Source organism: Rutidosis leptorrhynchoides, chromosome 5 (assembly GCF_046630445.1).
Source record: "Rutidosis leptorrhynchoides isolate AG116_Rl617_1_P2 chromosome 5, CSIRO_AGI_Rlap_v1, whole genome shotgun sequence".
In the NCBI taxonomy this organism is placed as follows: domain Eukaryota; kingdom Viridiplantae; phylum Streptophyta; class Magnoliopsida; order Asterales; family Asteraceae; genus Rutidosis; species Rutidosis leptorrhynchoides.
Genome location: NC_092337.1, coordinates 139,736,725 through 139,752,836, shown reverse-complemented (window position 1 = coordinate 139,752,836; position 16,112 = coordinate 139,736,725).

Sequence of the window (16,112 nt, the reverse complement as noted above, 5' to 3'; positions counted from 1 at the left end):
TTTGGACATGGTAGAAGATTCTCAAGTCCCTCTCATATTAGGAAGACCATTTTTAAACACGGCTAAAGCAATGATAGACGTGTTCGGTAAGAAACTGACCCTAAGTATAGAGGATGAGAGTGTTACCTTTTCAGTTGATAGAGCAATGCAACAACCACAATCTGCAGATGATACATGTTATTATATTCAAACTATAGATGCACAAGCAGAATTATTAGAAGAATTTCCAGAATTACAAGGAACAGGAGAATGTTCTTTAGGAGAAGGTAATGAACCAATTGAGGAAGCTGAAATGTTAGCTACACTTATAGCTAATGGATATGAACCAACAACAGAAGAAATTCAAATGCTAAAATAAGAAGACAGATATCGATACAAATCATCGATAGAAGAACCTCCGAAATTAGAGTTAAAGCCACTTCCAAACCATTTGGAATACGCTTATTTACATGGTGAATCTGAATTACCTGTAATAATATCGTCTTCTCTTACTGAAAATGAGAAATCACAACTCATTTCTGTGTTGAAAGCTCATAAACCAGCCATTGCATGGAAGATTCATGATATTAAACGAATAAGTCCTTCGTATTGCACACATAAAATCCTTATGGAAGAAGGTCATAAAACGTATGTGCAACGCCAACGAAGACTAAATCCTAATATGCAAGATGTAGTTAAGAAAGAGATTATTAAACTGCTAGATGCAGGTTTGATATATCCAATCTCTGATAGTCCATGGGTAAGCCCAGTTCAATGCGTACCTAAGAAGGGTGGCATGACTGTCATTACAAATGAGAAAAATGAGCTTATTCCTACTAGGACTGTAACAGGATGGCGTGTATGTATTGATTATAGAAAATTAAATGACGCCACCAGAAAAGATCACTTTCCCTTACCTTTCATAGATCAAATGTTGGAAAGATTAGCCGGAAATAGTTACTATTGTTTTCTAGATGGATTTTCCGGATATTTTCAAATTCCAATAGCACCCGAAGATCAAGAGAAAACCACATTCACGTGCCCTTATGGTACTTTTGCTTACAAACGCATGCCATTTGGACTTTGTAACGCCCCTGCAACCTTTCAAAGGTGTATGATGGCGATTTTTCACGACATGATAGAAGAATGCATGGAAGTATTCATGGATGACTTTTCAGTCTTCGGTGATACATTTAAATCATGTCTAGTTAATCTGGAACGAATGCTAATTAGATGCGAAAAATCAAATCTAGTACTTAATTGGGAGAAATGCCATTTCATGGTTAAAGAAGGCATCGTTCTTGGACATAAAATTTCAAAAGAAGGAATTGAAGTGGATAGAGCTAAAGTAGATGTAATTCCTAAACTTCCACATCCCAACAATGTTAGAGGAGTTAGGAGTTTTCTAGGGCATGCCGGTTTTTACCGATGTTTCATAAAAGATTTTTCTAAAATTGCCACTCCTATGAATAAACTCCTAGAAAAGGATGCTCCATTCATCTTTTCAGATGAGTGTATCAAATCTTTTAATATTCTTAAAGAGAAACTCACTAATGCACCGATCATGATAACACCAAATTGGAATCTACCATTTGAACTAATGTGCGATGCAAGTGATTTTGCAATGGGAGCCGTTTTAGGACAAAGGATTGAAAAACAATTTCAACCTATATATTATGCTAGTAAGAAGTTACAAGGAGCACAAACGAACTATACAACTACTGAAAAAGAACTCCTTGCTATTGTCTTTGCTTTTGACAAATTTCGATCATATCTCGTTCTAGCAAAAACGGTGGTCTATACCGACCATTCTGCTCTTAGATACCTATTTTCAAAACAAGATGCTAAACCAAGATTAATCCATTGGATCTTACTCTTACAAGAATTTGATATTGAAATCCGAGATAAAAGAGGAGCAGAAAATCTCGCCGCTGATCATCTTTCTCGTCTTGAAAATCCTGAGTTAGAAGTTCTAAATGAATCGGCCATACAAGACAACTTTCCTGATGAATATCTATTGAAGATAGATTATAAAGAAATTCCATGGTTTGCAGACTATGCAAACTACTTAGTTTGTAGATTCCTTGAAAAAGGATTATCGTACCAAAAACGAAAGAAATTCTTCAGTGATATAAAACACTATTTTTGGGAAGATCCACACCTGTTTAAAAGTTGTCCCGATGGAATAATACGCCGATGTGTATTTGGAGATGAAGCTAGTAAAATATTAAACCATTGTCACACAGGACCAACAGGAGGGCATTATGGGCCTCAACTAACAGCAAGAAAAGTTTATGATGCTGGATTCTATTGGCCTACAATTTACAAAGATGCACACCTTCTTTGCAAATCCTGTGATGAAATGCCACAAAATGTCATCCAAGTATGTGAAGTATTTGACATTTGGGGTATTGACTTTATGGGTCCATTTCCAAAATCTCATAATAATCTATATATACTCGTAGCCATTGATTATGTATCTAAATGGGCGGAAGCACAAGCTCTCCCAACTAACGATGCACGAGTTGTAGTCAACTTTTTAAAACGTCTTTTTGCAAGGTTTGGAACACCGAAAGCTTTAATAAGTGATCGGGGTACTCATTTCTGTAATAATCAACTTGAGAAAGTTCTTAAAAGATATGGAGTAACTCATAAAATCTCCACCGCATATCATCCACAAAAAAGTGGACAAGTTGAAAATACAAACCGAGCTTTAAAACGTATTCTAGAGAAAACCGTAGGATCAAATCCGAAGGAATGGTCCATTAAATTGGAGGATGCACTCTGGGCTTTTAGAACAGCCTACAAAACTCCAATTGGAACCACACCTTTTAGACTTGTTTATGGAAAAGCATGTCATCTTCCAGTAGAAATTGAACACAAAGCATTTTGGGCTATGAAGGCATGTAATCTTGATTTACATGAAGCTGGACGTCTACGATTAAGTCAACTAAACGAATTAGAAGAATTAAGACATGAAGCATACGAAAATTCATTAATCTATAAAGAAAGAACGAAGAAATGGCATGATAAAAGAATCAGAAGTTCAAAAGAATTTAAAGAAGGATACAGAGTTCTTCTTTTCAATTCACGATTCAAGCTATTTCCTGGAAAATTGAAATCAAGATGGTCTGGACCATTCATAGTCAAAAGAGTTTTCCCATACGGAATGATAGAATTAATAAATTCAAATGGGATTGAATTTAAAGTTAATGGTCACAGAGTTAAACATTACATACATGGTCCGATGGAAGTCGACAACGAAGTTAATCACAATTTCAACTAAGTATAGGGGATTTATGTATTTCTGTTAGAGTTAGATTGTCTGTTTTCGTGTAGTTCTCGAAAATGGAACCCGAATGGTCTTTCCCTAGCAGACCCTAAAGAACTAGTCTTCTCCCCCCATTCTGAATTTTTATTTTTTTTAGGTTTTTAGGAAATGAAGACTGCCTGTGAACTAAACCATGGTCTAATGCTACACGCTTTGATCACTAAACGTAATAATGACACACTACCGAGTGAAATAGTATCAGTAATCAGAGAAAGAATGGACGGAGTTAGAAAAGAATCCAGATGCGAAGATAATAAGTTACAATTTGGTAAAGGAAAATCAAAATCCGCAGCGAAAAGAAGAGCACGACACCTAGAAAGATGTCACAAATGCAGAAAATGGTCACATGGAGGTAAATGTTCAAATAATCAAACCTATTCAAACACCGAATTTGTTACTTTATGCAGAGACAGACCGTTCGTATGTTTAGAAGAAAAGACACTGAATGCTCGAGGTTACGTCTATGTAGCCATGGAAAACCAATTAAACCGACTATCTTATGAATGGGATAGATCATATAACTAAGAAATCTATTTCACAGGTATGTTTGTACAGTTTTTAATTTTTTATTTTTATTTTTAACCTTTTGATAATAAACGCTAATTTGTTTGCTATAAAGTATTAAATTGGTATTGAATAAAATTAGGTTTGGCGACCGAAATTATTGATATCATTCAAAAATTTATTACATCACTGCGAAATTTAACGTTTATTCTTAAGGTATAAATATCTTTAATCAATCAACCCAAAATATTTAAAAAATTCGTCATGAGTTAAATTAGGTCTTGGAACCGAAATTACTTTACCGAAAAGAGGGGCGCATATTTTTTATAATATTTGATTGATTAAAGTGGGATAAAAAGCCAAAAAGATTTTTAATTTTATTTTTACCATGTTTTTAAAATTAATATTTAAATCTTAAATTAATATTGTAAACTTTGTAAAAACAATATTTTTAAAATTGTAAATATTTGAAAAATTAATATAAGTTTGGTGTGAATTTATAATATGAATTTTTAAATTAAGTTTGGTGTGAATTTATAATATGAATTTTTAAATTAAGTTTGGTGTGAATTTTTAATTTTTAAAATATGAATTTTAATTTTATGCATTTCAAATTTTAAGTTTGGTGTGAATTTTTAATATTAATTTTGAATTTTATATTTAAGTTGTGTGAATTTGAAAACAAAAATTTACTTTATCTCATTAAGTTAAAAATATGATTTTTAAAATTTGTCGTAAGTTGAAGACTAGGTCTTTGAACCGAAATTGCTTTACCCGAGGGAGGGACGAGAACTTTTATTATCATTATTTTTAATCTTATTGAATTAAAGTATGCCAAAAACATTAAAAAACCCAAAAATCTTAGCTTTTAAAACAATCGCTACAAAAAGACAAATTTTAAAATTTTGTCGAGGGACGGACTAGGACATCGATCTGAAACGACCTCGTCCTAAATAACAAGGGAAACAAAATTTTAAAATTAATTACTTAATTGTTTTAATTAGTATAAGTTATAAAAAAAAAAAATAATACCAAACTCCGCGACTCGCGGAGTTTGAAGGGGAAATCTCCGCGACTCGCGGAGGGACCATTTTACAGAAAAAAAAATAAAACTGAACGAACAGCTCAAACCACACCGCACAAAAACATACTGCGAAGAACAGCTGCGAAAACCCTCGAAAAAACACGAAAAATACACCCCAAAATCACAATTTTTAACCGTTAATCATCAAATCTTTTACTAAAATCATGTTGAGAAGGATGCTATCAAGGAATTACTCAAGAAAAACGGTAAATTTCTACACCTAAACACCATTTAATCCGAAAATTAGTGTTCTTGAGCAATTTTTTCCCCAATTTGATTTTGATGCTTTTTAGTGTAATTAGGCTTAAATTGTTTATGTATTATGCTTGTATAACCTAGATTGATGCTGTTTAACATGATTAGAAGCCTTAAACTTCAAATTTTGAGTAATCTAGGGTTTGTGTTCTTGAGCAAATTTGGGGCTTTTTGATATAAACAGGTTATGGCCGATTTTTGTCATGAATTGTTGCTAAATTAAGTAGTGTAACATGTTTAGGTAGTTAAATGATCCAAACTTTGAGCCTAAACATGATTTTGAGAATTAAAGTAGACTTTTTCAAGTCTAAAATTCATGAACTTGATTTTTGAGAGATAATGCCATTTGAAACTTGTTTAATTGCTAGGAATGATTATTTTGACATGTTATTTGAGTTGAATGCTTATGAACTTGGCAAACATTTTCGTATATGCTTATTTAAAAAAGTGTAGATTTTATAAAAATGTGAAAATGAGCTTAAGTTTGATATAAATTGATCATGTCATTGTAATTATTTTGATTGATGATTTTGCTGACACTAATGCATATTTGGATGCACAAAAATTGTGTTTGATGTGTTTTGCAGACTGAAAGGTGTGAATCTTCATCCCAAGCCCGCAATGCTCCTGCTGAGAATACGGAACAACAGGAGGTGGATAACTACTACAAGCAAGATATACCTCATCCAGTCATGACATTTTCTGATATGCACTTGGAAGAGTTGCACCCGAACCTGAGATTTGACAGACTTTAAATAGATTATCCAAAATACCAAAGGGGTTTGCATACTCTTCATTCTAAAGTTGTTGAGGTACCTAGGGTCATAGAATGGGGACCATTAGAAGCTGTAGAATTGGCCGGGCCAATTAGGGAATTACTTGTACAGAGGTATGGTAATTCTACTTTTAATGACTGGGTACGTTTATTCACCATGCGTAGACCTGTATATAAAGTATGGTGTGAAGAATTGTTGTGTAGTATAGAGTTGAATGATCGGGTATCTAGTTTAACCGATCGATCTTTTATTAGATTTTTGTTAGGAGGTTCGATGCACCACATGTCTTTACTAGACATGGCTCAGGCTTTACGTATATATACGCCTGAGGAGTTAGCATCTGCTGATTGTAGAGGGTTGATACTAAATGGTAGAAAGATAGATGAAAATTTTGATACACACGGTGTATGGAGTCAAATGACAAGCCATCACCGATTCAAATGGGGGAATTACTCTTATTTGGATATAGATAGAGCTGAATTAAGAGTGATTCATAGGTTTTTAGCTAATTCGATTACACAAAGAGGTAAGAACAAGGAAAAGGTAAATGAACAGGATTTGTTTTACCATATGTGTATTCGAGACCCACAAAGCGCTGTAAGTATACCTTATTGTGTGGGTTATTATTTATCAGCTATGGTTAGGGGGATGAGACCGCATAGCATAATAGGAGGTGGTATTTTTATTACTTTGATTGCTGAATATCTCGGTGTGGATATAAGTCGGGGGGGATTATTAGTCGAAGAACCAGAACCCCGCGATACTATAGGTTTAAATGTATACCATGGTGCGAAAGTTTTGAAGAGGCGAAATAACGCCGCAGTACAATACCATGGTAGACATCCACAGGTTGAGAGAAACCAACAGCAAGGTAATGTAGGAGGGGGAAATGAGATGCAAGAAATGCAAAGGTTTATAGCTTCACAGGAGTACGAAAATGCTAGACATAGAGCATTTGAAGATTGGGAAGTTCATTAGAACCAAATCATAGCTCATTGCCAACATATAGGTAGAAACTATATTCCTACACCGAAACCCATATTCCCTCCCTGGTCTATAGAGATTCAACCACCGTATCCTACGTATAACCCTACCGAAGCATTCTATAGCACCTATGGTTATGCTTGGAACCCCTATTGGTACCAGTATCATCCCTAGTCTACTTAGTTTTTATTTATTTATTTTGTAGTTTGTAATGATTGATACGTTTAATACTTATGATAATATTGTAATAGTTTTTATAATTTTCTAACTTTTATTCTTAGATTTTAATAATTTTTGAATGTGGGGTAATATACCAAACTTCAAAAATATGTATATATGTTTGCAGTTTATCTTATGTACACAACAGGGTAAAACAACGCATTTTCAAAGACTGGCATTAAGTTCAGCAAAAGCAACTAATTTTGACGACAAGATGCAAAATATATGTGAAATAACAACAAAAAGGAATGAACAAATGATGTGCACCATTTATCATTCAGCAAACAAACGCCAATATATTTGGAAACTTTGGTAAAAATTTAATCATTTTCACACAAATCACCCTCAATAATTTAAATTGTTACTGATTTCTTGCAAATGAGGGCATTGCAAGATCTTAAGTGTGGGAAGGGGTTAAATTCTTTCGGATTTTAAAATTTTTATCTTAAACACTTGGTTACCATTAAAAATACTAGTAAAGCAGTAGTTGTATTAGAATCTAGTGCTCTCTGATAATAAAGAACAGCCCTAGTCTTATATACTGACTACCCAATTCTAGTAAAATTTTTCAAAATTTTCAATTAAATGAACTCAAAATCATGTTTATACATATTTATGAATGATAAAACTAGGTTTTAACACCGAAATTATTGTTACCTCAGAAAGGACATAAATTGAGAAACAAACCAAAATGTTAAAATTCATTTAAAATGGAATAGAGGACGATAAAAAGGAAAATAAAAGCCAAGTGTGGGAAAATTTACCAAGTTATCTTAAACATATGTCACATATATCTGTAACAAATAACTGAAAAATACTTTTGCTTTGGACTAAACTAAACTGTTTTACCCGATGAAAGAAAAGAAAAGATGGATCTACACGATGAATCAATTCCATCATTAAAAGGAAGTAAAGTCTTCCGAAAAAGAAACACGCTTCTTGATTTAGGTGAAGAAGTTGTCGTCCAGACCAGCTGTAGGTTGACGAAAAATCTAGAAAAGTCATCTCTAAAATCAGCAGGAAATCCACGGACCTCAGCATTAAACAGGGTCGCCAAGTGGTCAGATTTATCCTAACCATGAGAAGGATTTATCTCGTAAAATGGGGGGCACCATGCAAATTAGCTGGATAAGACTAATGAATCAGATCCCCAGAAAGGATAATCTCCTTAAAAGATCAAAAATCAGCTTTTAAGCCTGATATTACTCAATCCTTGAGATTGACCTTAAAGATTGAGAATACAAACTCATGGAATTCAATGATATCTAAACTCGAGCTTGAACGAGAAAATATTTTGATCAAAGATAAAACCGATTTGTTTTCTGAAAACCCATTTTCAATGCGTTCATTACCATTGAACGTAAAATCCTAGGAATTCACCTGGAATTCATTAGGTCACCTGAACTAAATCGGGTGTCAACCGTAAGAACGGTGGTTGCATAGCATGGTCAAAGACAGGACCTTGTGCCAGACCGAAAAATCATAAGGGTGAGCTTTACTATTGCTCCTACCAAGGATAGTAATTGCGTCCGACACGTTATAGACCATAATTAAAAGCATGTCAGGGGACATTGCCTTAACAGTTGCTTGTTCAACGCTTTCCTTTACAACCGGACGGTAGTTTACCGAAAGGTAATATACGGGACAAGTGAACTGGATGTGTTGCTTTCCAAATACAAGGTTAGCAAGTGGGTGACACAAAACCATAAGTTTTGAGCTAAAATTTTCAAATCTGAAACCCACCAAACCCACAAAAATATTTTGCAAACACCGGTAAAGGGTTATTGCGGAAAACTTATCTAGGGTAAAAACTAGATTTAATTTTCAAAAGATCAAATGTTTTCATAAAGATCCAATTTCCTTAATGGATCTAAATTTTTATAGTCATGTGGTACTGTAAACCATATCGTTACTACCATTGTTTATATCGCCGTATAGAAATCACTGATGTACAAAGTGTGAAGAATAAAGAAGTGATTCTAGTATTTCAAAACGATATTGCTTGAGGACAAGCAACGCTTAAGTGTGGGAATATTTGATAATGCTAAAAACGAACATATATTTCATAGCATTATTCCTCAAGAAAGACAAGCTTTTAGTTACGATTGTTCTATTTACAAGTGATATTCGTTTAAATAATAAAAGGTGAAGACAAAAGACAGATTCGACGAATTGAAGACGCAAACGACCAAAAAGCTCAAAAGTACAAAATACAATCAAAGAGGTTCCAATTATTGATAAGAAACGTCTCGAAATTACAAGAGTACAAGATTCAAAACGCAAAATACAAGATATTAAATTGTACGCAAGGACGTTCGAAAATCCGGAACCGGGACATGAGTCAACTCTCAACGCTCGACGCAACGGACTAAAAATTACAAGTTAACTATGTATATAAATATAATATAATATATAATTAATTATATTAATTATATATATATATTATATTTATAAATAAATCGTCGGCAAGAAAGACTCCAAAAGCTGGTGATCTGTATTTACAAACTCCGCGACTCGCGGAGTTTGAAGGCCAAAAAGGCCGCAAGTCGCGGAGCCCCAAAGTTTGAAACTCCCTATAAAAGCAACCGAATTCTGAGTATTTTTCATCGATCATATATCCATCTCTCTATCTATATCGTATATATTTATATTTATATTTTAATTTTAATTTTAATTTTATTCCTAATAATAAGGGTATATTAGCGAATGTTGTAAGGGTGTAATTCAAAATTCTGTCCGTGTAACGCTACGCTATTTTTAATCATTGTAAGTTATGTTCAACCTTTTTAATTTAATGTCTCGTAGCTAAGTTATTATTATGCTTATTTAATCCGAAGTAATCATGATGTTGGGCTAATTACTAAAATTGGGTAATTGAGCTTTGTACCATAATTGGGGTTTGGATAAAAGAACGACACTTGTGGAAATTAGACTATGGGTTATTAATGGGTTTTATATTAATTAAACAATACCTTGTTAATTTAATATACAAACTTATAATTCGACGTATTTATATATAACCACATACGCTTGACTGGGTACGGTGGGCGAGATATCTATAAATCCCAATAATTATTCATTTTACCGGATACGGAACTGGATTAATAGTTAATAGACTTATCAAAACAGGGGTGAATTACATTCAAGGGTAATTGGTGTAATTGTTAACAAAGTAGTAAAACCTTGGTTTACACGCAGTCGATAACCTGGTTTATTCATTAAACAAAGTATTAAAACCTTGTTACAATTCGAATCCCCAATTAGTTGGAATATTTGACTTCGGGAATAAGAATAATTTGATGAAGGCTTTCGCTCTTTATATTTATGACTGATGGACTATTATGGACAAATCCGTATGGACATCTTAAATAATCCAGGACAAAGGACAATTAACCCATGGCCATAAAACTAAAATCAACACGTCAAACATCATGATTACAGAAGTTTAAATAAGCATAATTCTTTTATTTCATATTTAATTTCCTTTATTTTATATTTAATTGCACTTCTAATTATCACATTTTTATTGTTATTGTATTTAATTGCACTTTTAATTATCGTACTTTTTAATTATCGCAAGTTTATTTTATCGCACTTCTATTATTCGCAATTTCATTATCGTTATTTACTTTACGCTTTAATTTAAGTCTTGTATTTATTTTTAATATTTTACATTTGGTTTTAACTGTGACTAAAGTTTTAAAATCGACAAACCGGTCATTAAACGGTAAAAACCCCCCTTTATAATAATAATATTACTTATATATATATTTGTATTTTTATAAAAGTAAACTAATATAGCGTTAAGCTTTGTTTAAAAAGATTCCCTGTGGAACGAACCGGACTTACTAAAAACTACACTACTGTACGATTAGGTACACTGCCTATAAGTGTTGTAGCAAGGTTTAAGTATATCCATTCTATAAATAAATAAATATCTTGTGTAAAAATGTATCGTATTTAATAGTTTTTCCTGTAAAAATATAAGCTATTTCGTATACCCCGCTGCACACATCAGTGTTCTTTATGGTTGAACTCTTTTTAATTGCCTAACTATCTTTTAAACCCAATCATTAACGAAAGCATCGAAACACATCACGTCTCTCGGATACGGTAAACCCGGTATTTTATTATGCTTAAGAAAGTTTAGACCTTTGTGGAATGTTAATACGTCACCTAACTGAGTCGCTCAATTGGATGAGCCGTCTAAACATGTATGCCTGTAGTCAGACTGCACGGGCGTCGGGGGTAAGGGATGTTGCTGTCTATTCAGAAACTTCAAGCCTATCGCATTACCCTGTGACATGTCTTACGACAGGGGTGTTTAGGACTAGTGTAATGAATACAAGGTCTCTACCTATTCATAAGCCAGCATTCCATAATACCGGTAGGATAACTGATGAAATCATAGTATGCGCTAATTTTAACCTTATCCGAATTACGAATTTTATTGCATTTACTTTATCTATCTTATAAACTAGAAAAACCCAAAATTAGGTAACCACTACTCCTTCATCTTATAATTATCATAAGCTTTAAATATAGGTTAGATTCAACTGATATCTTAAAAATACGACCCTAGGTCATACTTCCCTTGAAAAGACCCGTCCTAATCCATCTGGACGAAATCTTCAACAGTTGGTCCCATTACGAGGTTCTGACCTCTATATGCCATAAACGACTCCATGTGATATGAGCAAATGCAGAGTGGAAGATTTCTTTCATACCTGAGAATAAACATGCTTTAAAGTGTCAACCAAAAAGTTGGTGAGTTCATAAGTTTATCATAAAACAATAAAATTCATCATTTTGATAGACCACAAGATTTAAATCCTGCATGGTACAAATGGGCCCGAATCCTATACCCACCTGTAATGTACATGCGATATCTTTTAAATACGGTACACCTTTCTCGTGTACGAAACCATTTTTCATAAATCATAGTAACCGTACACATATCTTGTGCACGAAAATAACATACACATAACCTGTGTACAAAATCATTCTCTCGATACATAACATTCATATCAAATGGTGGCAATTATCATGTCCACATTATTCAATGGTGGCAATTATCATGTCCACATAATTCAACGGTGGCAATTATCATGTCCACATAATTCAATGGTGGCAATTATCATGTCCACATAATTCAACAATAATCCGGAGAACTTCTGTCTGCATAATAATTCATTTGAGGAATGTTTTGCTTGTGTCTATCTCGTCAAACATTTATAAAAGCATTTCATGTATTCGCAGTTCAAAATATATTTTAAAAGCATTTAATAAAGCAGTTATAAAAACAACGCATGTATTCTCAGTCCAAAAAAATATAAAGAGTAAAAGGGAGCAAATGAAACTCACGCATATAAATATTGTAAAACAGTTAATAAAGCATTTGCATGTATTCTCAGCCCAAAAATGTAAAGAGTAAAAGTGAGCAAATGAACTCACCATATTGTATTTTGTAGTAAAAATACATATAATGACATTGAACAACTGAACAATGCAAGGTTGATCTCGAATTCATGAACCTATATCATTTATATATATATATTAACATACATAATCGTATTTGAACAAATTTATATATATATAAATTTATTAGTTATATCATTATTATATTAATAACCTATATTAGTACAATATATATTTTAAATGTTATGTGTGTGTGTATATATATATATATATATATATATATATATATATATATATATATATATATATATATATATATATATAATTTCATATTCGTCTTAATATTTTAATAACTAAAAAGTTAATTAAATATGTTAGACACTTATTTCAAAATATATTTATATATATATTTAAGTTTATATAAGTTAAATTAGTATTTAAAATAAAAAATGGTGTCATATCTATTAATATTTACATAACTTATAAATAAAATCTTTTAATAAGGATTACTTATAATTATATTCATGGTATAGTTATCATATTTTCTATTTGTCTTATTAGTAGAAATAATAATAATAATAATAATAATAATAATAATAATAATAATAATAATAATAATAATAATAATAATAATAATAATAATAATAATAATAATAATAATAATAGTAATAGTAATAAAAATAATAATAATAATAATAATAATAATAATAATAATAATAATAATAATAATAATAATAATAATAATAAGTAAACTACCTCAAAGAAGTAGCCCTTAAATAATGCCCAAGTCCGGGTTTGAACCCGCGACGTCCCGCTAACCCGATAACATCCTTAACCACAACGCTATGTGTTTCGATTCTGAACTAACACCCAACTTAAATTGTTTTTAACTTTTACTTCTGCATCCTTCTTCTTCTTTAAAAAAATGCCTGAGCCCAAGCTCGAACCCGAGACCTCTTGTTTAACAACCATCCTTCTAACCCATCTAATCATTTTTTGGATTCTAAAATATCTCAATTGCTTATTTATATAATCCTTACTAATCTGTTACCCTTTTCTCAACATTATCATCTAGATCATCATGTCATCACCATTTCTTCAAGTTCTTCAGCCCAACAATGAGTACATGGCCCAATACGAAGTCCTTAAATGTTAATTTATTTAAAACCTAAATGACCCATTAGTAGCCCAATCCAATAATCTTTAATTGAGTCGATTTTGTATTCAGAACAAGGAACGATTTTTTTTATATATTTAAAATAGGGAACTTGATTATGTGGTTTGTTGGATTTTGGAATCCAAGGTATACATCCCCATCTTGAACCCCTCTCATCCCCACTTGCCTAATCTTTGAGAGTTTTAATAATCAAACATATAAGAATCCAATACTCTAATTTACTAGCTACAAGTTCAAGTGGGGTTTGTCCAAAGTGATAAAAAAAACGCAGCCTTCCTCGTCATCATCATAATCTATAATTCATTTGAAATTTGCATGTGTCATATCATTATTTTATGTGATAGTGGAAAGGAGGCCTCTTCAATTATTCTACCTTTAGTCACTAGTGGTAACTTTATATCTTTAAACTAGCAAGTGGGTCAAGGTTATGGTGATTTTTGGTTTAAAAGAACAAAGCCGTGATATATATATATAATCGATTAAAGTAAATGGATTAGCTACACAAGTATCCTCCCCATTTATCTTTAGTGATCGTGGCAGAAAACAAAGAGAACGGCTGTATTGACCATAAATCAAGTAGCTCGAAGAAGATATGAAGTAAAGAAATAAATCACAGGGTTGTAGCGATTATCGGCCAACATATTCAGCTGAAACTGTGGTTTGTTTGAAACAGAAATTAAAGGAAGAGAAGGAAAGAAAGGTGGAGGGTTTCATGGTTGGTTATTATCGAAAATAATTAGGAGTTGCATAGAAACTTACGAGTAGCAGTAGCAAAATAGTTCATGTATGGTAGCAAGAAGTTGCAGTTCACGATGGCTTTGTAGTAGTTCTTTGAACATCAATGGAAATGGAAACAACACATATGTGGTGGACTCACACAGAAAGGAAGCAACGAAAAGTAATTGAGCTTGGATGTTAGTGGTTTTCGGTTATGGTGATGGTGGTAAAAGAAAATGGTGACGCAGACGGTGTCGTTGGTGAATGAAAGTGATGAGAGTGAAAATGGGTTTATCTAGGGTGGTGTTCTTGGTTGAAGTTATGCTTGTGTGATGTGTGTTTTGGTTCTTATGATTTATGTTCTCTTAACGAATTTGCAGCAATAGATTAGGTATAATATAGGACGTAATATAGATATTAGCACAGTATTTGATTCGTTTGTAATTTGTTTTGTAGTAAGGTGAAATCAACAAGATCATAAATCGTACAGAAAGAATAAAGTAAAATAACATAAAGTGTTTAGCAGGTTATGTAATTGAATGTATCTGATATGTGATCGATCAGACAAGAGGATCTAAATTAAATAAAGTTGATTGTGAAGTGGTACAACATACGCAGTTAAATATTTACTTGAGTATATGTATTTAGGCATTTATGTATTTTGTAGATAACTGTAATTATATATATTTGTTTACATAAATTAAATTGAACTAATATTAATAGTTACCAATGTATTGATGATAATGATATTATTAACATTTATAATAATAAAGATATTAGTATTAATAACAATAATAACACCAATAAAAAAAATGAAAACAATAATATTATTACTTTATACTACTAAATATAATAAATCATATATTTCAATTAAAAATACAAATAATAATTTTTTTATAATATTAATGTTGATATTAATAATGATAACAATAATACTAATTATAATAATACTTATATTTTTGTTTATATATATTTATATATCTATATATCTATTTACATGTTTATTAACATGCAATTGTTCGTGAATCATCGGGAATAGTCAAAGGTCAGACATGAACACAGTTCAAAGTTTTTGAAACTTCATCGTTACAGACTATGCTTATCGTGTCGGAATATATAAAGATTAAGTTTAAATTTGGTCGGAAATTTTTGGGTCGTCACAGTACCTACCCGTTAAAGAAATTTCGTCCCAAAATTTGAGTGAGGTGGTCTGGCTAACAATAAAAATGTTTTCATGACGAATATGAGTTGATAAATAGAGTTTTATCATTATTGATTAATATAGATAAAACAATTCGATTATGTGAAGAGTACGAGTGAAGCTATCACAAAATAGTGAATTGAGAAAATAAGATTCGTCTTGACTTTTGTCGTAGTCATGGTTGAATTTAGAAAATAAGGTTCGTCTTAACTTTGGACGTTGTCTCGGTTGAATTCCAGAATTCAAGGGATTTAAAGGAAATCTTCGAAATCTAAAGGATTTGATTCTTCGGCGAGTAAGGAAATTAAGATCTCTATAACTAAATACGGTGATCTGCCTCGATTACTCTGTCTGATATTTCAATTATAAATTTAACTCCTCCGTTCCATTTTTCTCACCATTCCAATGCTTTCTTTCTTAGTTCATACATCCAAAAGATTGTGAAAATGCTTAATCCCGCTCTGATC